Source organism: Thunnus maccoyii, chromosome 4 (assembly GCF_910596095.1).
Source record: "Thunnus maccoyii chromosome 4, fThuMac1.1, whole genome shotgun sequence".
NCBI classification, from domain to species: Eukaryota; Metazoa; Chordata; class Actinopteri; order Scombriformes; family Scombridae; genus Thunnus; species Thunnus maccoyii.
The window spans coordinates 29,930,959-29,957,951 of NC_056536.1; the positions used below are offsets into that span (position 1 = coordinate 29,930,959).

The 26,993-nt window shown below is 38.9% G+C and overlaps 1 long non-coding RNA gene across 1 annotated transcript; it reads left to right on the forward strand.

The window, feature by feature from the left end:
• Window positions 1-818: 818 nt before the first annotated feature.
• On the forward strand, window positions 819-19,070 carry LOC121896200. Its single transcript, XR_006095939.1, has 3 exons — window positions 819-886; window positions 16,875-17,020; window positions 18,813-19,070. It is a non-coding gene; the product is annotated as an uncharacterized LOC121896200 (long non-coding RNA).
• The last annotated feature ends 7,923 nt before the right edge of the window (window positions 19,071-26,993 follow it).

Here is a 26,993-nt window from a genome sequence, read left to right on the forward strand (position 1 = left end):
AGCCATAATAAATACAGTTTCTTGGTCAGCGTTATTATAAAATTTAGTGTTTATGGCATCAGTTGCATTCACTCAGCCACAACAGACCACCAACTCAGCAACTAATGCTGGCCTCATGTTACCTTACATAAAAATGACCCGTGAGTCCCAAGTCTAAAGATTTAAATGTGCCAAAATAAAATGAGCACTGATACTTAGTAGTGGCTGATACCCTGAGTTGGAATACGTACTGGGAGAGAAAAAGATGGATTGGTGCATCCCTACTTAGAAATGAGAAATATAAGAATCTAAAAATCTAAGCCTGCCATATAGTTTTCAGACCATATTCCCACACCCCAGAGGGTGAACCCTTGCCACTCTCTGACTCACTGATATCACTGGGAGGTGGCGATTAAAATCTTGAGCTCATTTATGCTCCCTTGAGGATGCACCCTTTTGATTTTTATGAGTAACTGTTTACTGCATACTGACGCAGCATGCAGCAACTCCAAATTTGAGGCTTCGATAACAAAGATGCTAGATAAGCAGACACAACAAACGCTAAACTTCCCTTTTACAACAGCAAAATCACAAAAAAGCAAATTTGAAACTTTCCAAAACAGACAATCTGATAACGATGCCCACTTTTCTCCAGGTGTGCAGGGGGAAGGGTTAGAACCTCTCTTCAAGCTCTCTTTTTTAATTCTTCCCACAATTACCTTACTCACTTTTCCCGAGTACAACTACGTGTCACACCATGAATGCCTTTGAAGAGAGAGACTGTCTGAGTTTATGCGCTGCTAACCTCATTTTGTATGATTTATTCTGTGTTTGGGACCTTACAGATGAACAAAAGATGAAGAGTTCTAGGAGAGAGATCAGGGAATGTGACCTACTTCTTTCATTGGTAGGTAACTCGGTAAACATGTTGGATCATCTGGTTTGTTCGAAGCATACTTAGCCTTTATGTTTCAACACATCCACAACAAACAACTTTATATTAAATTTAATGGTCAGATTAATTTGAACTTTCAACCTGTTAAACCACACTTGAGTTCTTCTCTAGCGTCTGTCCTCTGCTGGAATGAAGAATAATTCTTGAGTTTGTGTCCTCAGAGAAAATTTTGGCAGCTGCTACGCGAAATCAGCCTGCAGTTAACCACAATGAGAACAAAACAGCCAGACGAGTGGAGGGCAACACAGTGTTTAGATTTAGATTAGTGGGTATAAGATTCAAGGCTGAGTTATTATTGGAGTCTGTGAGATGGTGTGTGTGAAGAGGTGAAGAGTGAAGCTAAAAAGAAGAAGACAGACCAGAAAATGGAGATCAGTTTCTGTTCAGATTCTGTAGATTTAGATAAGGATTTCACACTGAGTTTGTGTTCTGGAAGATGTTGGAAGAAGTCATATTTTCTTTGACTTCAAGTTAGAAAAATGCCAGTTTATATATTTTACAATGCAGAACTCATTTAGCTGATCCCTCAAGTTAATCCATTTTCGAATCAATCTATACATCCATCTGTTTTCTATGGCTCCTGGATAGAGTAGGAGGTAGGAGGTCAAGCAGAGTAGCCCAGACGTCAATCTCCTTTGTCCCCATCCTCCAACTCCTCCTCAAGGATCCCGAGGTGTTCCCAGACCAGATGGGATATAAAACCCCACCAGCATGTTTGGGGTCTACCTCAGGGTCTCCTCCCAGTTGCACAAGTCCAGAATACGTCTACAGGGAGGCATCCCATTGAACCACCACAAGTGACTCCTGTATAACATGAGGGATCAGCAGTTCCTCTGAGCTCCTTCGGGATTTCTTCCTCACCCTATCCCTAACACCAGACATTAATCTTGTACATTTTGTGAACTCACACTGCAAGTTTTAATCTCTCTACACAGTCAGAACCTGCAACCTTTATGCAAACACTGTATGGATCAATTGACCGGTCACGACGTGGTGCTAACATCGAACATAAGAACAGAACCCTTGGATGGTTTTGTCCAGTGACAATTCCAATAAATTTTATTCAAGCAAAATGACTGTGTCCTCAACAGTGTTGACAAAAAGAAAGAAATTTACTTTGTACAAATTTACTATGAACCAAAAGTAAGGAGAAATGCTAAAATATGGATCTGCAGATTGGCCAGTAGAAGCAGATAGATATGATTTGTCTGATCTGCTGCAAAGTATAGATTTATATTACAACGGTCTCAGTCAAAACTACAGTTTTAGCCACAACATATAAAATGCAGCCATGTGGGAAACTGAACCATGGAAATGCTCAAACTGCAAGACAGCTGACCTAATTTGATCATTCAGACAATTAATCAGGCATCATGACCCCATCAAACTGCAATCGTTGGTGATCAATCCAGGGTTATGATTGGGCTTTTTTCAAAGGTGAGCCCTGACACCCTATGAAGCCTAATTCAGCAGCTTGTATTCACAATCTCATTCTTTTGGTCACTACAAACAACTCATGACCATAAATGAGGCCTTGAACGTAGATCAATTGCTGTGAGTCAAGAGCTTTGCCTTCATGCTCTCTTTCTTTCAGGCTCATGAACGATCTTGGAATCACCAAACTGGACATTCTCTATTTAATGTTGAAACTTTTTATTGTTCTAAATATACTTTTATTGCTGCAAATTGTATGACTATGAACCTTTAAGACAAAGTGGTAAATTTGCTGTAAACAAGTACTAGGAACACTGATTTTTAAAAGCTCCAAAATATAATTAATACGATTTAACCAGCAAGGGGGCGACATCTGGCTAAGAAGTTTTTTAACCCAACCAATTGTCAAGCAACAAGAGGTCTACAGAATCTCAAGCTACAGTCCTGCAAACTGCTCAAACACAACCTCAGTCCTACAGCAAAGCCACTAATTTAAAAATTACGTACCATCTATTCTACCACTATCCACAGTGCTCTGGGCTGCAGTTGTTTTGAATGTAGTTGGGACAGCAGAGAATGATTTAGCTGCAAAGTGACATAATTATAATGTTTGTTCTAGTGATTTGTGGTTTACCATGATCATTAATTAAAACAGAGCTGAGTATCTGTGATGAAAAAAGAAAACACAGCCCTGCTCCATTGGACGCCCTTTGTCTGCTGAACTCTAAAACAACACCTCTTCCAGCTCATATACATACTAATTTAAAATCCAGCTAAATATTGTGTATTCACTCGTCGAAAGGACAGAGAGAAGTATTTAGGCGGTTAATCTCATTTACGATTGATTTTCTTTGTCTGAACCACGAGAAAAGATTATTTTTCTTTCTTAAAATTGTCTTTATTGTTCATGCTGAGGGTTTGTTACTTGATATGCAGGAGACCAGAGTTTGCATCCTGTCACAGAGCTGCAGTAAACATTCACTTTTTTTTTTAAAGTGTAACCCCATGATCTTCCCCCAACACAAATATTTTAGTTTTTTTACCTTGACCATACACAGATTATGATTAATTTGCCATAATGATGATCTTTCCCTTACCCGCCTTAGAGATCTGGATTAAGAAAATCCACCCTGAAAGCGAGAATTTAAAAAAAACAATCAGTATTGTAAATACAAACTCACTTTTACTAACTTCTCTGTGACAGTTTGAAGGCAACTTGTCCAATTTTGCAAATCCGTACCACTGCATATGTGAAATAGTTGTATAAAGCCTTTTGTGGCTCTAAAGGGAGCTGTGTGAAATCTGATAGACTGTGAGATGATCACGACTATCGGCTACATGTTTGAAAATGAAAAATATCTGGAGGTGTGGAGGTAGAAAGAAGTGAGGTTACCAGACCTCTGTAGTCCACTCTTGATCGCTCCTCTTGAGGCTAGCAGCTCAAACCTGCACTAGCTGCTACTAGCATAACACACACGAATCTCCAACCAAACTATGACTGGTTGAGGTACATATGTAGGTTGCAGGTGACATGGAAGAAGAATACGTGGAATAAAAAAGACGATATCTCTGGTTCTGCTGCATTGGTTTTGATAATTATAATTGCCCATCGGGAGTCTGATAATGCTATTAGTGTGCAAAGCTAAATCTGTAGAGTAGTATTTTAGGTCTTTTTGAAAGAAAAAATCTTTAAAATATACATACAATGAGATCTAAAGTTCTGATTAGTATTTTTATGGATTTCTCATCACATAGTGGTACCAGCCTCAGTTTCCTCAGTTGTCAGAATCTGAAAACAATACAAAAGACATTTGGGTTCATTTCATACCTGTTCTCAAACTTTTGATCACATCACATGTTCCTCATCAGCAGACTGAGTTTGCTTAATTGCCACAGAGCTGTAGATGATCAAACTTCAAGTATATTTGTGATTAAGCTCTGCCTTTAAAACAAACAGCAAAACCAGATTTTACTCCTGTCGGCTTTCCAGACCATCACTTCAGTTGAGTGTTTGTGACAGACAGTAATTTAGCCGTGAAGTGGAATGTTTATTTTAGTATTTTTAGTAAAGTTCATCATTTTGTTTTTATCATCATCATTAGTGAAAACAGGTCAGCATAAACAGCGGCGCTCTGTTTTTACCCAAAATACAAGTTTACAAGTTTATAAATGCATGAGTGTTTTCCCTGCACGCTCCTGAACTGTATGTGAAAACATCACAAACCACTAATTTAAAATCTAAATAGTATTCATTTTCTAGGCCAGTGTTCTCGGCTGCAGTTGTTTTGAAAGAGAAATTGATTTAGTTGTGAAGTGGGATAATGATTATGCTTATTCTAGTAATTTCTTTCCTACAAAACTTGTGCTTTGCCCTAGTTTCACTTTACAAACTAATTCTTACCAGGTTTACAGGATTAAGAACCTTCAAGGATCATATGCAGACTGAATTTGTTTGATTTTTGAGTTGTTGATGGATGCTGACCCACAATGCAAAGGAAATTGAGGAGCTGCCCACTGCTGGAAAAAAAAATTACATAAATTGTTGACAGTGGTGAAACAAATCCATGAAGATCTCGGAAAACATAAAATAACGAATTAAATCTTTGCAAGAAACATTTTTCTTTCTCTTTGTTAGGCTTTTAAATGAAACTGAAACTGGCAGCAGCTTTTCTAAATCACACTTGATTGACGACTGCTAGTGCACGTCATATAATATCCTCTTAATCCAAAGCAGAGAAGTACATTCATCTTTTGTATACTAACAGCAAAAGCAGTTCTGTATGTCCCCGACCCTCAGTCCCACCCAACACTGTTGGCCCAGCCATTTGTTAGAACAACTCAAACTCATTCCTTCAGTAAAGCCACTCATTTAAAAACCTAAGTACTGTTTTACCACTTTCCTAAGGCTGCAGCTGTTTTGAGTGCGGTTGAGGGGAGAGAAAGTGATTTAGAGTTGAAATGGGATAATGATGATGTTCATTCTAGTAATTTCTGCAGGCAGAAAAAACATCCTAATTTAAATCAGGACAGAGGATCTGTGATTAAAGTTTGGCGGCCAACAAGCTAAGGGCAAATATAATTATAGGTGCTATTGCTAGCATGATTTTGACACTGGTATCAGGTTTACTGGTGGTAACTGAAATATCTGACGGACAACCTTTTAATTTCATTTCCAACTTCATTTAGTTTTTTGGTTCTGTACTGTGTCTGTTTTCATCCTAATGTTGTCTGCTTCTCTTAAGTCTGAGTCAGAAAAGGTTTCAGGGATTTATTATAATTATTATATTAATTAAAAACATTGTGCCAGGTTTTGGTGTCAGAATCAAATATAGGGACACAAATAACACCCAATAAATTGTGTGTGTGCATCAACTGCAATAGAATAAGGATTGGGATTCTAAATTTAATTTTATTTAAACTTTAATTACATTAACTTAATTGAGATCTGGTGTGATTGCTAGATAAGTATGAAGAAGGGCAGCTACATACAGGTTTAAATGAACCTGACAGGTTGTAAACAAACCTCCATGTTACCATGCTAACATTTAAATCAGGAGAGACTATTAGAAAGACTTAAAGACTGTGCATAAAAGTGTGCATAACAGGGAAAAGTTGAAGAGATGTGTGAAGAACAGTTGTTCAAGTTTGTCAGCAATAACAAGATTATTGGCTGGCAGACGTTGTAACAAAATTTGACTGGTTTAAAGGTTCTGAGAAGTATGGATGCCTTCAGTTAGCTGATTGAGTTGGAGGTGAGAAAGGAAAAAATCAAAATAAATAGACTAATGATGAAGATAGTCTTCCTGATTGAACTTTCACTTACCTTCATTACAATGGTTTAAGTAAAAATGTTTTTTCAATGGTGTTTCTGAAAAATCCATGTACTTATTGGTGACAAAATGGCCCATATGACCACTTCAAAAATTACACATATAAAAGTTTGCTGATTGGCCACAGCTGCGGTTTGGGCTTTGGTTTAGGAAACTAGAATTATGTCGGCACCGTATAGGAAAATATTACCTTACCATGGTGTAAACTAATAGCAGTGTTTTGCCTGTTCCTGGTCCATTAGACACCTTGCAACTCAAAATGATGATACTGTGGTGTGTCATATACAAATATGTAATTTTGTCTAGCAAATGACACTAGCAAATGGTATTAATTTCCTTATTGTTTATTGACCTAAGATATCCACCGCTTTCCATATGATGACGCATCCAGTGCTAGTATGCCGCTTGTACACCATGCTAACACTCAAGCTAGGTCCTAATGCTAAACTTGCTGACAGCGCTAACCATACCTGTCAACACTGAGCTTTGAAAATAAGGAAAATTTCCCGGGACCATAATTTTTACATTATGAAAAGAGTTTCCTCTCTAGGCTCCAGAGATCTAATCATCAGGTGCCATTACTGCCTGCCCTGCTGTAATCGAACAGATGGTTGATATGTTCTTTTTGGCTTCTTGGGCACGCTTATGTTTAACAGACCTAGCAAGCTGGTGAGGTCATCAACCTTTTAACAGCTCAAGAAAATATGTTAGAGTTGTTGTGTCATGTTAGTACCTGTATTAAAAGCTCCGTAAATCCTTTTATAGCAGGTTTCAATCTTGTGCTTTGACTTTTGTTAGTGAGGATGCTCTTTAGTATACATTTGGATAACAGATTGTGCCTTTAAAAGTGTTTAGCAGAACAGTAATTCATCTAGATACAGGTGGAAGTTCCTTAATAGTTTTCTTGCTTTGAATTTGTTTGTCTTTCCATCACCTGACGCCTGGGCTGCTTCTATGCGTTTCTCTTTCCTCCTTAAACTTTTCTTTCTTTTTATCTTGAATCAGTTCTTTACTTACTCCTTGTTTTTCTTTCAATACCATTACATCCTGTAATTCTGCCTGGTTTTTCCCTCCTCTCCTATTTCCCTCACTCACTTGAATATGTAAAAAGCCTTCCTTTTAAAAGTCTGAGTGAGCATTAAGCAGAATTGTGGACAAACGACACACAGTGGGAATGCATCAGCGGTCCAGCTATCTAAACTATCATAACATTACTGTAATGTAAAGCAGCAGCACTAGATAAAACAACACTAATGTCAATTTAACAAACTTCTGCACCACTGAAGAGTTTTTGCTAGCTACTTACTTAGTTGTATTTTGTTTAACAGATTATTACTTGATGCTGCACATTTCGATGTCATATAGATCATCTGACCTCTGACTCATTCATTTGTCCCATGAAAGTGGCTCCAGTCTGCCAGCTAGCTTCAGCATGGAGGGTTTGTTTGTTTTAAAACCAGCATAGCAGGAGTGGGTGGTGGTTTATTGGTCACTCCATGTTAACAGTAACAGCTGTCTCCGTGTCTCATACAGTGTTCAAATGGAAAACAAAAAGCGCAAAACCGCTTAACACTATCAGAATTTGAGGGGTGGGTAAACGGCGTTTACATCTCCACTAAAGCCCTGTGATTAACTGTAAAAATAAAAAAGGGAAATACTGGAAATTCATGGGGGAAATTACGAAATGGGAGCATAGCAGGAGAGGGGGTGAACATACGGGAGAAACCCTGGAAAAACAGAGTTTACAGGTCCAACGCTGACGCTTACATGGCATTAGCTTACATTAACATGCTAGTTTTTCCATCAGTGGTATGTAGCCTGCTGTTACCATGTTAGCATGCCAACAACATGTACATGTTAGAATGCAAGAGATGATGATGCTTTAAGAGTAGTAAGTATGTTTCATTTGTACTTACAGTAGCATTTTGACATGCTAACATGCTTTACTAGCAGTAAAATGGATCTAAATTATGCTCCCAGGAGCAGCACCAGGCTGTGAAGCCAATTTGACATAGTGGCCAGACCATGTAATTACAACTTCTAGGTGCACACTGGCTCAGAAATAATTTTGAACAAAGAAGGACTATAATACTGTGAATATTGTTTCATTTATGTATTTATGTATTTTAATGAATAATTTTTCTGAATGTCACAACCCCCATGATATGACTTGTATTATTATCAGAACTTGATCCATTTAGTCCAATAACATTTGGAAAGTCTAAAAGAGAATGATTAAATTATTTTATCCACATTTAAGTTAGCAAGGAGCCAACCAAAGGTCACTTCGGCTTGACTTGGACACACTGGAGAAGAACGTGTCCTATGGTCCCAAAAATGTGGCAGTGTGAGGAGGCCCGTGGAAAATGTCAAACTTTTTTTGGCTCCATGCATCACTGAGTAACTTTAAAAGGAATGAGTAGGCGCCATCTCTGAATGTGGTATCCAGTTCTCCTTGACACATGTATGGTCTAAATATAGCTGAGACTGGAAGTGGTACCTGACAGTATTGAGCCTGACAGGCTGAGTTTGAGATGTCTTAACATGGTCACTGTACAGAGGATGAAACTTTCTGATTAAGTAAAAATATGGACTGGCATCACCCTCAGGGCAAACTTTACATTTTTTGCTGCACAAATAGTAAGGATCTAGCAACAGCAAAGTTGTCTCTGCAACATCCTGTCCTTTGTCTGTTGAACCTCTGTCTGTCCAGGGTTCTGGGTTGCAGCTCAGTTGTTTTGAGTGTGGCTGAGGCTGCGATATGATTTAGATGTTAAGTGGCATGGTGTGATAGTATTTTAGACAAGAAGAAGCGAGAGGCAGAGCTGCTGCAGCATTACTGAGTCCTCAGCAGTGTGGTTTTAAAATGCTGTAATTCAGCAGAGCCTCCCATGACTGCTGGAACACAGCAGAGAGACGGGAGGAATGCAGTGAATCAGATTTTTTTTGGCAGAGACCTTTTGTTTTTTATTTAATTGTTCAGTTATGTTTGGGGGATTAAGTCAGTCAGTGTAGTGTATCCCAGAGTTTCCAGAGTGTGGTAGGTCGCCTTAAAGGACCTTATCATGGTGTCTTTACACGTTTTACCTAATTTAATACAAATTATATGTACATTGGAATACTGCTGACCATTTTCCAAAGCATACAGTAGGTTTTCCATCCCAGTCCACAATCTGAAACATCTTCTTTATTTTATTTCTTTGGTCAGACTTACATTATAATTTCTGGGTAATGCAGCAGAAATAGTTTTGTAAATTCTCTCCTGATTTTTCCTTCAAATGTTGGCAGGAAGCTCCATCATGTAAGACATCTAGAGCCTAAGATGTCCATATTTGCATTTTGTTTATCAGCCTGGTTTGATTTTTTTTTTTTTTTTTTTAACAAAGTCATTCATAAACGCAGAATTGTTCAACTTTCAAACCCGCAAACCTCAGATGCTGGAGTTTTCCACCGCATTAATTCAACTTTCAAGATCAATATGTACTTTCAAGTGCATTGATTGACCATTGAACAAAGGCTGCCTGAAGAATATTAATCTACAAACTGATGGTTTGCAGTGGAAAGTGATGATTAAATGTGGACTAAATCATGCAAACAGACCATCATGTCAAACAATGGGTGGGTGAATGGACATTCATGGTCTAAATGAGCTCTCAGAGGCATTTTTTAATGTTAATAATAATCCACTGCCAATATATTTATTTTATTTATTTTAACTCTTGCTCTCTACAATGTGGCAAATAGACTATGTCTAAGGTCTAACCCTAACCCTAACCCTTACTTTCTATCCTGCTACATAAAGGGAATACTACTTCCTGCATTTGAACTGAACGTTGGCATTGGACATAAATTATGAGCTGTGGAATATTCACATATGTGTGCAATTCCTAGGGATACTGGTCTGCAAGGAACAGATGGATGGATAATGTCCCGTAATGGACTAAATGCTCTGTTAGAGGTTTTTTTTTAATTGTCATTATTATTTTTAAATCTGAATAACACTAGTAAGTAACTAAGTAAAGTTTATTTAGTATTGTACCTTTCATAGAGCAAGGTTGCAAAGTGCTTCACAAGAGTAAAGTAGTTACTTTGCTACTTGTGAAAACATTGAACTTACAATACTGTGACATCACATTATTACTATTAGTGAATTTGTTAATTATTTGTAATGAAAACTTGGGCGGAGAGTTAAATTGAATTTGAGAATTTGATGCATTTCCTTTACTTTTCTCTTTAGTCTGTTGAAGAAGGAAATAACCACTACTGTAAATAGCAATAGAAATGTTTCTATTGGATAAGTAGGGATGCAGGTTTTAGATGATTAGCACAGTAAAAGTTGAGTTTTACTCCCGAAATAAAGAAAGCTGATGTCTCTCTGTGTACAGTATCAGACTCCTTCAAGACTGTATGAACATTTAGTTACTAGAATAAACACAGAGGTGTCTTTGCATTTACTCATCAAAACATGGAATATCTGACAGCAACCGCAATAAAGAATTAATACACTTTCCAAACTCTTTTCTTTCCATGAAGTTAAGAAAATCCCTTGTTTACAACAACACAGATTTATTTTTATTTCTAAACATTAAAGACTTTACACAAACAGAATGGAAACATACTGAAGTTGTAAGAATAAACAGATTCCTAAATGGAGAGACGCACTGAAAGGAGCCGGAGAAGAAAACGGGAGAGAAAAAAAACAACAAAAGAATGGCCAAAATGTAAGAGAGTTTGGCAGAAAAAGGACAAAATAAGAAGGACTGATTGAAGGCAAAAATGTCAGAAGTAGTAAAGACGACAAAGGGAAGTGAGAGGAGTTGACGGGGGACAGATGGAGAGACGGAGAGAGAGAAAGAGAGACATGGAAGTGACGGATGGAGAGACTGGAGAGAGGATGAGAGGGACAAAGAGGAGGCATGATGGTGAACAAACTCAGAGCCTCCAGTTTAGTCGGCCACAGAAGTTGGGAAAGTATTCTGTGGTCGCTGCAACTATTCAGAAAATGTTAAAGATGGAGGGAGGGGATCACTCAGTGCAAGAGTGTGTGTCTACGTGTGTGTGTGTGTGTGTGTGTGTGAGTGAGAGAGAGAGAGAGAGAAAGAGAGAAAGAGAGAGTGGTACATATGCATGTCTGTTTAAGTGCTCACATGCAATTCTCTCGGTGTCAATATAAGACCATACAGACAGACAATGTGTGTATTAATCTTTGTGTGTGTATAGGTGTGTATGTGTTTGTGTGACGTTCTGTATGTTTACTGTGTGTGTGTGTGTGTCTGTGTATAAAACATTAACATTGGAGTTCACACACTGTGCTGTGTGTAAGTGTGTGCTAATGAAAAGTAGCTAAAACCCGCCCAAACATTTGAAACATAACATTTGCCATTTTGCAGACGTGTGACGTCATAATGTATTGATTTCCAAATAAAAATGTGGATTGAGAGATTATCCAAATAGTCTTTTTTGGGAAAAAAATAGATGTTTTTATATTTAATAGACTGTTGCCAGTCAGTCATTTCAGCAACTGCCCCAAAAGAACATACGTATGTTTACGTTTAAGTGACAGTGCCCTCTAGTGGCTCCAGTAATTATAATAAGAGAATAGTAGGAAATCAGGTGACAACAAAACATTGGACTTTAACATGGGAAACTGTGGTTCATTTCCCAGATTCCAACCGCAAGTCAACATTGTTTTTTGGTTTTTTTTTTTGTTAACCATGACCATGATTGTTGTTTTTACTCTTTTGGAGACATTTAAGCAAGCTACGGTAACCATTGTCTACAGTATGAGAGAACACATCACCCAATGCAGTGGTGTGACTCATTGACATGTTGCATAACAACATAGAGGTCTACAACGCAGAGGGATACGATATATCAAGCCACTACTTGCGAGTGGGATGAGATCATTGTCGGTTTGGCTCTGCACATGTGATTTGTTGACAGTAAGAAAAATATAGAAAATTGCCAACACAGTCTGTAAACCATAGCATTGTCACATCATAAAACATGTATTTTTCAACAGTGATCTGTAATGGTTTTGGAAGGCAGAGATGTTGTCTTGGTGATAGGGCCGTCGGATCAGATCTACTGTACGTGTCGGGGACAAACAATTTTGTTGTTTAATCCGGAGACATGTCATCATGGAGGTGAAACAAATCACATATTTTCTACACATCTTTTTGGAAGCAATTCTGGAGAATGTTTGATAAATAATTGAATCAGAGCAATGCTGTTGCTCTATGTTTAAACTCCTCGTAGAGTCTGCTTGAAAACTATTTCTGCCAGTTGAATTTCTGATAATGCAGATTGAGGGTCTCTGGCACAACTTCACCTACTTCCAAGGTGCACGGAGAAGGGAAATAAGTCTAGAAAGATGAGAACTCCCGCAACACTTGTAGTATGAGGAACAACTTTATTAGTTGACTGACGCGTTTCAGCTTGTGGCCTTCATCGGGGTCATCCTATGATCCGATGACCCTACAAGTGTTGCGGGAGTTCTCATCTTTCTAGATGAATTTCTGACACAAGTAAGCTGGATGAAGACACTTCACAGTGTTTGGACAAGGATGTAATTTCCACCAAGGAATCAAATTCCTATCCTTTTCCGAGTTTTTCCTCTCAGGTAACAAACAGACTGCCCTAACCTACTGGGGGAGGTTGTTGCAACCTGAAAAGAAAAATTGTTGGGCTGAAAGAAGCTGAAAAAAGTATTTTACCTCCTCTGCATTTTTGGGTAAAAAAAAAGCAACAACATGTCATCTATATTTTAATTTGCACTTAATATTCTTCTAAAGAGATACTTTTTTTGTTTGAAGATTCTCTGACTTCATGGTTCCCCTCAACTTCTGAAACCAAACCAAGCACCCTTGCACCACCTGTACCCGCAGGGTGATTTGCACCACAATGAACAACAGAAACTGGGCTTTTTTTAGGCAAGCGAACAACAATCTGTGATTTTAAATATATCCAGTCAATTACCTTGGTTTCAAAATGTTTTCAGAGGTTGGTAAACAGGATAAAACAGGGAGAAAAAGATGCATTTTTAGTTTTACCCTCTATTGCGTGGGCATGGTCATGTCTGGGCCTGTTGTTGTTGTATGTATGTATGTATGTGTGCTATAAGGTCACATGCTCATCAGCACACACAAACAAACAATCAGAAAACAGCTGACGGTGCATTCTGTCTGCAGAGGAAAACAAACACAGAGACAAACAAAAGACACACACACACACACAAACAAACATACATCCCCTCTGTGTGTGTGTGTGTGTGTGTGTGGTCATCACCAATGTACACACACACACACACACAAAGAGTCATGCCACATTCTCTACATCCCACCATTGTCACACTGCACTTAGTACATACACAATGTAACAATGTAAACACAAGTCGACACACGTGTAAAACGTGCTGCGCTCACTTACACACACACAGCTGATAGGAATCTATAGTGTTTGTGTGTGTGTGTGCATGCGTGTGTGTGTGTGCGTGCGTGTGTGCGCTCTGGATGGAGGGCAGTTTCTGGGAATTGTGGGGAGATGCTGAGAGCAGCAGGGGGGTGGAGAGTGTGTGTGTGTGTGTGTGTGTGTGTGTGTGTGTGTGTGTGTTGGAGTGTGCATGTTCATTGTTTTCACTTGTTACATGGATAAAGATTAGAGCAGCTTTTCAACACTCAAACTCACACACACACACACACACACACACACACACACACATAGACACAAAGCCATTGCATACACCCTAGTCTGACCTATATCCAACGTTGCATGCAAACACACGTACATGCACACACACACACACACACACACACACACACACACACACACACACACAGAATAATGAGGGCAGGCATGCTGAAAGAAGGACAAAGCCTGTTACTTCATGACTATGTTGATGGAAAGTGACAGAGACTCATTTAACTAATAAAACCTCTTTTGAGCTGTTGGATGTCAACCTGTTATATTTCACGTTTAATTTCACCAGAGATGTAGAGATGTTTAACACAAATTGGATTTTGTAATGCAAAGTCAGAGGCTTTCCATGACAGCTGGGAAAAATCCATCCGCTGAGGAAGATCGTGTGAAATGTTTGAAAGATCCAGAAGTGGTGTGTAGTTATTAATCAGTTCTTGCTGCCAGAGTGCTGACCAGAGGGAGCGAACACATTACACCCGTTTCCGTATTTGATTTTAAAATTCTTTTACCTGTTTTTAAAGCGCGTCACGGTCCTGCATCGGCCTGCTTGTCTGACGTGCTTGCAATATATGAATCGGAACGGCCCCTCGGGAGTCTTTTAGTTATTCCAAAGTGCAGGAGGAAAACTTTTAGTGAGGCAGCTTTTAGTTTTTTACTCTCTGAGTCATTGGAACCGTCTGCCTGAGGATCTGACAGCAGCTGGAAATGTTGTATACATAAACTAAAAACCTCTTTAGCCTGTCTCTTGATTATTTATTATTATTTATCGTGTTTAATTATTTATTGGATCGCATTCATGTTTTTAAAAAGGTTTTAGTTTTATTCCCTTATATATTTTATTTGTCATTGTCCTTTATCTGCTTTATCTAGTTTTATTTATTCTATTTTATTGGTTTTATTACATTTGTCTCAAATTGTTTTCATTGTTGACATGATCTGCCTCATTATCGGCTCGTCAATCATCTCTTGCTGAAAGTTAGACGAGAGGATTGATACCACTCCACAATGACTTCCTAGAGTCTGAGACTGATATCAACAAACAACACAGAGAGAGTAGCATCGATCTTCACTTAATCGATCTTAATTGAATGAAATGAACTGAAGAGAAGAGAAAAAAAAAACAAAAAAACTGACAGAGACAGACTGACTGACGCACAGATGGGCAGACATTTTTAATTCCCACGAGGGCCGTTGACGGGAAGCGGAGTTGGATGTGGGGGGGGACACAGGGACAGGAAGAAGAAGCAGGGAGCGAACACTTTCTCAGTTTCACACCACTGCCGAGTTGCTGCTATTCTTCTGTCTTAAACCCCAGAGGAATGACACCACACACACACACACACACACACACACACACACACACACACCACGGTAAAACAATACATGGCACATGAAGACACACGCACAACAAAAGTGACGAGTAAATGAAATAGAGCAATAAACATACATGGCGGTGGGAAGTGTGTGTGTAGGCCTCATAAATTTCATTAATTTTGGGGGCATTTTACTAACAGCACTTTATTTTACTACTTACACATTTTGGGAAGAAAATTCTGGATATTTATTCATTTTTAGATGTATTGCCTTTATTTTTAATATGTCATCATCAAGTTCTTCCTGTATCTTATGTGTTTTGAAAGGACAGACTCTATTTACCCCAGTCTACTCTGAATAATGTCTATCAGACCATTTTGCAGGATTGGATTTACATCCAACGTGGATTTTCAATGCCAAAGCAGGAAGTAGTGTGATGTTCATATGGAGCGGTGAAGGATGTGAACCATGGAATTTCTAAAGAGACCTGGATACAACGTCGGAGGCGGGGCCCCCGTTTATTCCTATGAAAGTTGCTCAGCGGCGCATGAAGCCAAAACGTCTTCCGCATTGCTCCGTGGGGCCAATAGAGCGAGCGCGCTAGAGACTTTCACCAGCCGAGCCGGCTACTTCCGGGTTTAGCCAATCAGGTAACTTGAATGGGGATAAAACAATTCAATCATACGGCTCTTCAAAATGTGATCGGAGCAAATGGATCAAATTCTTATAGTGAGATGAGTCATTTTGCGGGAGTTGTGATGCTGCTGATTTACAGATGTCTCTTTCACAATGTTAGTCTATGGGAAAAAGTCTTTCTGGGCCCAATAGCATCACATGACGTTGTAATCACACGGTTTGGCCGCTATGTCGAATCGGCTTCGCTGTTCCTGGAGGCTTCAAGAGGAACCAAGAGGCCTCATTTTTGTTTCCATGACCTTATATAGTCTTATTGGCCCAAAAGTCAACCTGGATATGGTAGGAATAACCCATTTGTTATGTAAAAAGATTAATCAAGGGAAAACTGGGGTAAGAATTTTTTAATTCAAAAAATGCAAAAAAAAAAAAGGTGTCCTAAATTATACTGCAAGCCAATGCAATGCAAGAAAATGGAAAACTTATATGGTGTGTGTGTGTGTGTTTGTGAATGTGTGTGTGTGTGTACGTGTCATTTCCTCTTGGCTAGGTCACAGCAGGACTGGTCTGCTGCTGGGCTGTGTGTGTGTGTGTGTGTGTGTGTGTGTGTGTGTGTGTCTGTATGTGTGTGTTATATGAGTTTTTATGATGTGTGTGTGTGTGTGTTTGTGGGAAGGCATTGGCGGCCTCACTCCCACACACTTCCCTCTCACACCCCCTACCTCTCATATATTTACACACATACACACACATACACACACACACACACACACACACACACACATACATAATATACAAAGCACTGTCTTCATTCATACAGACAAATTATTTCATAATAAAAGGCAAATGGAAGCCTGTAATATTTTGTCTTAAGAGTGCAACATGGTGATATTAAGACCTTATCAATATTAATCATATGAAGAACATAAGATTATTTTTGCCTTAGTATCATGCTGATAAAGTAAAGAAATAAGGTTTTCAAGCTACACATCTCAAAAACCAAAAATGCACTTATCTAATGTCACCCTCAGGTTTCTGAAGGGAAGTTTTGAAGCCTGGAGTGGGTGGCAGGGTGCATTTTTGTTAATGGAGTCAGAAAATCCAGATTTTGGTTTTGCAATAAAAGGACTGAGCTGTGGAGGGACATCCAAGCAGCAAAGACCACAGCTGTGAGCAGGTAAGATTTTTAAGTGGCTACTAAAACCCAGTTTATACTTTCCAGATCAGCATGGCTGAAAGAGTCCAGGGTCCAATTTATGCAATGTGTGGACTAGGGATGTGCAGAGGGCCCAGTATTTGTATTTGTATCCGTATTTGTTTAGGCAGCAAAATTATTTGTATTTGTATTCGAATAAAAGTGGAAAGAGGCTTAAAAATCCTGTTTTTGTTTTTATTACACTTTTAATTTTAGAAAATCAAAGTGTTACAATAAGTGTTCATTCCAGAACAAATAGTGTTTTTTATGAATATTTGTTTCATACAAATATTTTAAAAATTATTTGTTTTCAGGAAGAAAAAAAAAACATGCAAAATACCAGCACACAGGTCGGTTACATCACTATCTCAGTCTCGCTCCTCTGCTCCACTGTTACGTCTATCAGCAGGTCTCAAAGAGGGGAGTCACATCCACCTGCTACATGACGCACATTTGCTAATTTGGACATCACTACTGGAGTTGGGGGTGTTACCCAGAGATAAAGCTGAGCTATTGACACATGCAAAGTGCTCCCAAGGGACTCTCCATAACCTGTTGTTCCCCTTCTCCTTTCCACAAAGTTAGGTTGTAAAAAATAGGCAATAAATGAAAAGTGCAAAGCAAGAATCACCTTTGAATTTCCTCCCTACACATTAAATGGTGTGCTGTCTCTGTGTTATGAGTGTATAAATAGGCAGAGGTAAGTCTGCAATGAGGTCATGAGTAAAGTTTTAGCTCAGTAGTCAGCGTGGTCATCTATGATCTGAGAGACTCCAGTTTGAGACCTGGTGTGGGAACCTCCTTCATAAGGTAGTTTATTCATGAACACTTACTGTAACACTTTAATTTTGTAAAATTAAAAGTTCATCTAGGCGTGACGTTGGCAGGGTGTTCATAGTCATGTCTGGTATTTTGCTAACCTCAGTTGCTTCTGGTTGGTCAGGTGGGATATTGTGTGCCAAGGTTTTGGTCTCAAAAACATAGCATTGAGCTTCAGTGTTTTGGGGAAAAGAGATAGGCAGAGGCCGGTGTACCTGAGCCCAGATGTTCAAGCACTTGAAGTCAATCAATGGCTCGAATCAGTTGAGGTGGTTGTTCATTTGAATGTGCCTTCTCCTTTTTAGAATAGGTAGAATTGATAGAACTGGATTGGTAGAACTGAAGCTTGTGGTAGGCCTATAATTTGATAGAAATGATAAAATCAGTTTAAAAATCAGTATTTGTGATGTTAATGACCAGTGAGAACAAAAATGTATCCCTTCTCTTCATCAAATAAAACATTATAACCATTTTCATACCTTAATAGGGCAACATATCCTGGGAGATACAACTCATAAAATCCAAAATATACAAAATATTTTAAGAAAATATGTGTGGAAATGTTTTATACTTGTTATTTGTATGTTTTATACTAATTATTTTTTACAACAAATTTTCCACTCCTGCCTGTTTAAGGGTTAAGGACTTGATTCTCTGACAGCTAATGGTTCTAAATAAAAATCAATAATGACATCAAGTTAATTTAGATGTCAACGTAGGATGAACCAACTCCAGATCACACATGTCTGAGTTGTCTTTAACTCTTTTTATATCTGATTATGTCATCATTTTACTGTCTTTCTGTGTGTATGAGAATGTGTATGCGTGTGTGTGCGTGTGTGTGTGTGTGTGTGTGTGCATGTCTGCGTGTGTGTGTGTGTGTGTGTGTGTGTGTGAGTGTGTGTGTGTGTGTGTGTGTATATGTTTGTTTCCCGGCTGGATGCCAACATTCCAGCCAGGCGGCCACACCAGGAGACAGGAAGTCAGGAACAAGAAATATGATGATGTCACCATCCTGGGACAGAGAATGAGGCCGCTGGTCCTGTGTGGCACAGGTTCAGCAAACGTCCAAATGTCCTTCGCCCTGCAATGGCACCAACATGTGTAGTCTAGAAAACAAGAACCAGTCTGAGACAGGAGTCTCCTCTGAATTTAAATTTAATTTTAGTCCAGTGCTGGAAAGATGGACCGACAACAGGAGTGTTTGAAAATTAAAAATAAAACTCCCAGTGCTTTGTTACTGACATCATCAGTTATCACACGTCTGTCTTTGCATTGTATGTCTTTTTTTCTGTAGATTTCATCATTGTGATTGATCACAGTTTCATCGCTCAGCAAAAACAAAGTTAAAACCTAACTTAGCAACATCTAAGAGTGTTAACATCAAAGTTCACTTTGACAAAACTCCTTTTCCTCCAGTAATTTGACAGACCGTAGTTCTATTTTGATTAGGATTTGATCCTCAGAGATCTGTGGATCAATGGAGTATTCATTAGGAAGATAGCAGATAACATGACTCAGAGCAGCAACACTGAAAGAAACAATAAATAAGGAATTCAACATCCTCCCAAACCGAGTTATTAATGGTGTGTCTAGTCATAGATGAATGAATCAGCCTTTCAGAGGAAATGCAGTCTTCTTTGGCGTCTCTTTTAAAGGTGACCTTCTGTTATTTTTATACTATGATGACTATGATTTTGGATGTCTATGTTAAATATGATCAAAGGTCCAAAACTTGAGCTTAACGTATGTATAAAGTCAAAAGCCAGGTCTTCAGCCTGTTCTGAACACTGCATTTGCAATGTTTCCTCTACTCCCCCCCTTGTAATGACGTCAGATTGTTTGCACAACAAAGGCCGTCCATACTGTAGCCCTTTTTGCTCAGGCTGTAGCTAAGGCTGTTCCATGGGTTGTTCACCTTTTCCACTCACATATTTCGAATCGGATTCAGGCTCGAACATGTATGGATGTATTTGAGAAGTTTATAAGAAAAAGAAGAACAAGAAAAAGAAGTGAAATCCTACTACAGTATCCACCAGAGCCGAGCAGGGCCAAGCAGAACAGAGTGGGATCATCGGGAGGGGGGGCCTTAAAGAGACAGGAGCTAAAACGGCCTGTTTCAGGCAGAGGCTGAACTGAGGGGCTGCGTAAAGGGTCAACATAAGATAAATAAGGAGCTTTTTGAGCTGTAAATCAGTCCAATCCGGTAGAGCTCCAGAATAAAGATATTGACCTGGAAGTGTCAACTTTAACAAATTGTAGAACTTTTCAGTATCATATTTTAGAATAAGTTGGTATCCCGTGTTTAAGCTGAAATAACACCGATTTACTGTGAGCCAGTTTAGGACTGATACAGACTAACATGTCAGTTTGTTACCACCGCTATACACAAGATGTGAAAATCAGACAGATGCGATCTCACACAGTTCATGTCAGGTGCCAGAAAGGCTTTCATGTGATTTGATCAGTGCTTCCTCTTCCTCTTTCTGTTTCTTTGATGTTAGAAAACATTCATGTGTATTGCAGCAGAACTTCCGTAATATAATGAAAGCATTGTTCTGCCCCAATACTTTCAATACAAGAGCTGTACATAAGGTTTCGAATAAATTAACTTTGAAAAAGGCTTGTTGGCAGTTGTAAACAAGTGTACTTAAGCAAAAGACCTATCTGTTTCACTTTGTGAAAAATCTTTGTGCTAAATCTTCTGAAGTAGAACCGCTCCCATTTAATAGATTGGTGGATTATGTGACATCAAATCTAAATATTTACAGCAGCTCCAGTGAGGTCTGATAACAGCAAATGTAACATCATACACGATAAAACAACTCAATCAAGGCCAAAAAATGCTATCTTACACCAATGTTTTACAACCATAATGGGAGAAATCCATCAAGGAAAAGACAGAGAACAAACTTGGATGTTAAACTCTATAAATTTATTGACCGGAAAGCAAGGCAACATTCTTGGTGGTTGTTGACGGGCATTCTGGGAAATGGACAGACTTTGGTCAATGTTGAACCACTGACTTTCCCCTGTAAAACAAAATGCTCTCATATGTTTTTGAATCGGAAAGTAAGAAAGTTTAATCTTTTTACACCCAATACAACTATTTGGCATCAAAACACTACTTACTGTCTGTACCTATATATTGTATAGTTACTTGTTTCTTAAAATGTTAGATACATAAATGATCATTCGCTGTAACTGTTAATAATACACAGTGACTTGAGGCACGAGAGATGATCTATTTACTAAAATTTAACCAAAACCACGATCTTTCACTAATCTTAACCAAAGTGCGTGTGTTGCTTAAATCTAACCACAGGACTCTCTGTTGTCAATGTCCTGAATTTTGTACACACACCATCCACCCCGATCTCCTCCCTGCAACTTTCGTGTTGTACATAAATTTAGTGCTTCACCAGACATATATTACATTTGACATTGCAATGTAATTGGGAAAACAATTTAATAGTATATAAACATAATGGGACAGGGTTGGAGAAGCCTGTCTTCCATGTTCAGTATTTATTCAAGGGGTATCGAGAGTTAGCCAGTTCTGGGATCTGGTCCGATGAACAGTGGTGTTAAATTTGAGAGGAGAGGTGATATACTTTGGCAACTTTAGAAGTAGACATTTATAAACTAAAAAAGTACACTGGCGGTAAACATGCTCCCCATTCCACCTTAAAACAGCTTGGCAGCAGAGAGTACAGTCATGCACAGACATGGTGGTCGGTTGCACAACATTTTTAAGTCCATTTGCACGTTATCTCATCACCACAATGTTTTTCAGACAACAGCTAAATATTTTCGCATTAAATCTTTGCATATTAGTCATAATTATGTTTTAATTTACCAAATCAAAGCTCACATCTGCAATCAGGAAAACCGATTGTGTTCCGACTAAGTTTTAGCCAACTCATTTACCATCAGGGAGGAAGAAGGAGCCAACTCCACACAATACTTGGCCTGCTTTCTGAAGGAAATAAGAATGGCTCCATCCATCCAACAGAGAGGACACTTCCCGTCTGAGGTCATTACTAACTGTGACTCCATAGAACTAATATAAGTAGAAAGGACACTTCCTGGTGCCGAGGGTCAAAATGAACAGCTTCAGATGAAGGAGAGTGGACACTTCCTGCTTCAGATGTTCAATAGTTGAAAATCTGTAGATGTTGTTAAAGCAGAGAAACACTTCCTGGCGTCAGAGGTGACCTCCAATGAGTCCATAGATCAAGAGAAGAGGGTACTTCCTGAATTCGGCTGCTGATAGCAGGTTTCATTGATCCAATATACACAGAACAAACACTTCCTGTTTCCATAGATCTTCTCCAGGTAGAACGAACACTTCCTGCTGCCAGATGTTAATCCAAAAGACTCTTTAGTCTGAGGTCACTCCATTCTGAAGAAATGTTCACCGAGAATTAAAATGCTGTCATTATCTCACCTGCATGTCAATCACAACAACCGAGAAGCTTAACAGTCTTATAACAGTAAGAGAGTAAACTGGCACAGCTAGATTTCAGTCTCCAAAGTAGCTGCTGCCTGGGAGATGACCATAAAGAAGGTTTCAAAGGTGTTGGTTCTACTTTGTCATCATATTTGAGGTTGTTGTTTGTGGTGCAGTTAAATGGTAAACAGTAAATGGACTGTACTTGTATAGCGCCTTTCTAGTCTTCCGACCACTCAAAGCGCTTTTACACTACGAATCACATTCACTCATTCACACACAGTCATACGCTGAATGGGTGCAGGGGCTACCATGCAAGGTCCCAACCTGCCCATCAGAGGAAGCTAACCATTCACACACATTCATACACTGATGGCACAGCCATCAGGAGCAATTTGGGGTTAAGTGTCTTGCCCAAGGACAAATCGGCATGTGGACTGGAGGAGCCGGGAATCGAACCGCCGATCTTCCAATTAGTGGACGACCCACTCTACCTCCTGAAGAGGAGGAGGAGGAGCGCATGGAGGAGGAGCCTGAAGCAGAGAACGAAGCAGAGGAGGAGGAGGTGGAGAACTGAGGACGTTCAAACCATTGAACGACGAGATGCACTCCGACACCTCCTCTGAGGTTATCACCGTCTGGACCAGAAGTTTTTTTTTTTTTTTAAGAGTCAACATGAATCGTTGCTTCACGGTTTCAAAGCAGCAAACCTGTGATGAGCTCATAGGAGGTCAGGGTATGTTTTTGTAGAGTCCAGTTTACATTGGAATACATTAGATTGTCCAACAAGCCCTTGATCCACGTACTCCAGAATGACTCAAGCATTTTCCGATCCTATTGGCAAGACAACATCACCTTTGCAAAAGTAAAACTTTTTAGGTTTCAGTTAAGTTTAGGCATAAAGAAACACTTGGTTAGGGTTTGGGTTTGCTCCAATAATCTCAAAGACAAATACAGTATACATTGCACATCCTATAGCTGCTAGACAATAAAAGCATTCAAAAGGTTTTCTGTTGGAAAGCCGTCAACATGAAGTGGCAGCAGCAGAAATCGTTGGTGTTGATTAGTAGCAGCTTGACACAACTCAAGCTCCACCACAGCTGCAGAAGAGAAAACAGTGAGGCTGATATCTGTTATATGGAAGTACAAACAGGGATATGCAGTAAGAGTGAGTGGTGGAATGTAACTAAGTATGTTTACTCACGAACTGTACTTAAGTATGGAAAGTTTTATGGACATGTGTCTTATATTTAAGATTCTGCATGGGACAGAACTCCCTCCTTTAAGCCACTCTGTTAAACTCAGAAAAACAGGAAAACAAGGACAGTTGGCAGAGGCGACTGCATGGTCCCATATAGAGGCAGCAAAATTGGGACAATCAGCTTTTACTGTGAGAGCAGTAAATCTTTGAATACTCCACCTATGGAAATAAGGATCTGTGCTGCATACAGCCATTTAAAAATCAAACTTAAAATGTGATTAAAACCTACCCAGCAATATGTTCAGGAATGATGTTCATTATTGATTGATTTTGTGTTGTTTGTAGGATTTTATCTGATTGTATTGTTTGTTTGACATTGTTAAGACAAAGAGTTGTGAAACATGTTCCATTTTTTCTATAATTCTGCTCTGTACAAAGTATTTTATCTATTTGTCAGTTTTAAATTGAGTCATGACTATGGGTGTAAATTAGCAGCCAAGCTAACCCTGGCATATTTACATTGAAATTGTTAAAATGTCAGTGTAAATTAATGTGCACTGTCCCCTATAAAGAAACAAATAAATACATAAAAGGAAAAATTTTGGTTAAACTTCCACTCTACCACATTTCGGAGGAAAATACTGTACTTTGTTGTACTGTTTGCTACTTTTCAGATCAATATTTTATATGTAAAACATACAATCAGTTAATACAATATGCGGTTATATATTTGTCTAGCCATCAGTTTAAGTCATTTAAATTAAAATTAGAATGCTGCTTATATGAACACGTCAATGAATCAGTATTAATATCCCAATAATATAATAATATATATGATAACCATAACACTCTGAATGTGGTCATTTTCCATAAAGAGTACTTTTACTTTTGGTACTATAATTTTGCTGCCAATACTTCTATACTTTTACTTAAAGGTGCCCTGTGGACTTTTTTTTTTCTTTTTTTTTTGTGAACAAACAAAAGTTATGTTTACATTCAGTCTTACATTACATGTATACTTGAGGTCTAACAAAAATGTTGAATGCATTTCTTTCTTCTTAAAAACATTTGCAAAGCAGATATTTTGAACATGTGGAAAACTGAATTGTTTACCTCCATGTTTACTAGCTTGCAGTCTTTTTCTTCCCTGCCTTTGCTGGCACATTGTTACATTTCCTGGCACATCACTGCCACCTTTAGATCTGAATTATTTTATGTCATTGGCAAGAATGTGCATGTACATGAAAGTCCTCCTGCACATGCATGAGGCAAACAAAGGAACCCACTTGTAAAAAAACAAACAAACTGCTCTGTAGCGCTACTAGAAGTCAAAATCTCTACAGGGTTCCTTTATGTAAGAGTCTGAATGCAGGCCTTTTACTTCTAATGGAGTATTTTTTTCATTGTTTATTGGTACTTTTACTTAAGTAAAGGATCTGAGTACTTATTGCACTACTAGTAGGAGTGAACTTCACACCATAGAGATTCAATTAGAAAGCTGCAAATGTACTAAGAGCTAAACACAGTGAAACTTGTAAAAGTGCCACTTTCTTTTTAGTCACCACCACAAGCGCACATATGTTGAGCCAGTCAGTCTAAAGCAATGATCTGGCTTGGTTGAGTGATGTCACAGTGGAAACACATGTTCAGCATGGCTTGATACACTACATCATATTTTTTCAATATATGATCCTAAAACACAACTTAAAACATCAAAAGTGATTACTAAGTATTGACGAAAATGAACAGTAACCAGATTTTTTTTTTTTCAGAACTGACTGTGGTAGTTTCCAGGAAAATTTTTATAAACAAAGATTATTCAAAGTTTCAGGAAGCTTTATATCAGTTAATTTCCATGGAAATTAGTGTGAAATTATACACCACCTCACATCACCTCACTGATGCCTTGTTGATGGATTAAGCCCTGCTGTTATTCATTCCAATCCGTTAACTTGTAATTTACTATACAAACCTGGAGGCTTTCCCTTACATGCTTTTAGAAATCAAGACTGATTCAGAGTAATACAAATATTCTCTGCTGAGGAAGAGCCAAGAAAAGATGGAGGGAGATGTAATGAGAGGAGAAGGGTAAGGGGGCAGGGAGGTGAAGGAGATAAGAGGAGGAAGAAGAAAATCGGACTACGAAAAAGACAACAGAAGAGAGGAAGAAGAAATTAAGAAATTATGAGAGAACAGAGGGTAAGAGGACAAACAAATGACAGGAAAGAAGATGTGGAGATGAGAGAAAAAGGGATGAAAAAGGAGCAAAGTAAACAAGTGATGAAGAGACTCTAGTAGAGAGGAGGAAAGAGAAAAAAGAAGAGGGGATGAAGGGAGGTGAGAGGAGGAGAAGTAAGCAGAGACAGGAGGGGTGAAGAGAGAAAAACAGATCGGTGGTGAGGAGGAAACAGGAGGAGAGAAAGAAGAATGTAAGGAAAAGAGAGGAAGCAATGAGACGAGAAATAAGTGAAAGAGAGAAGATACAGAAGAGGATGGCTGAAGGGAAGGAAAATAGGGGAGAACAAGGTGAGAGGAGGAGGAAAGGGGAAAATATGGGAGAAAAAATTAGATGAGAAGAAGAGGAAAAGAAGAAAAGAGGAAAGGGGGTGATACAAGAACATAAGGGGTGAGAAGAGGAGATGAGAAAAGGGATGAGAGGTGGTGAGGAGAAAAGAAGGGAGGAGAGACCAGAGGAAATGATGACAAGGAAGGGAGGGAGAGAGAAGGGCGATGAGGAAAGAAGATAGTAAGAAAGAGAAGGGAAGGGAAGAGAAGAAAAACAGATGACACAAGGGTGGAGGAGAGAAAAATAAAGAGAAGACATGTGGGGAAAAGAAGGAAAGGAAAGAGAGATGAGAATAAAGAGAGAGGGAGATGAGAAGAAGACGAGGAAGAAAGTAGTACGATGGAGAGAAGATAAGATAGAAGATGAAAAGAGAAGAAGAAAAAAATAGAGGACAAGAGGAAAGGGTCAGAGATGGGAGCAGGAGAGAGAAGAATAAATAAGAAGAATGAGGAAAGAAGAAGAAACAAAGGTGAGGAGAAAAAAAGGAGAAGATGAAGGGAGGGAAAGAGAAGAAAAAGAGGGTGAGGAGAAAAAAATGAAAAGAAAGAAGAACCAAATGAAAAAGGAAGCAGCAGCAAAAACAGAAGTGGAGGAGAGATGACAGTGAGGAAGAGGAGGGGGAGATGAGAGGAGGAAGAAAAGGGGGAAAAAGGAAAGCAGAGGGAGTTATGAGAGGGAAAATGGGGAAAAAGAGAAAAGAGGAGGAAGAAGACGCTACTTTTGTTTCCTTTCTTTAATGATCTTCCCTCCTCTGCCTCTCTTTCTCCCTCACTGCATACCTTCGAGCTCTCCGGGTCCTCTGTAGTAAACACACACACGCACGCACACACACACTCTCTCTCTCTCTCTCTCTCTCTCTGTCTCTATCTCTCTCTCTCTCTCTCAGACTGGCAGCTATCTCACCGAGCAGCTGTTG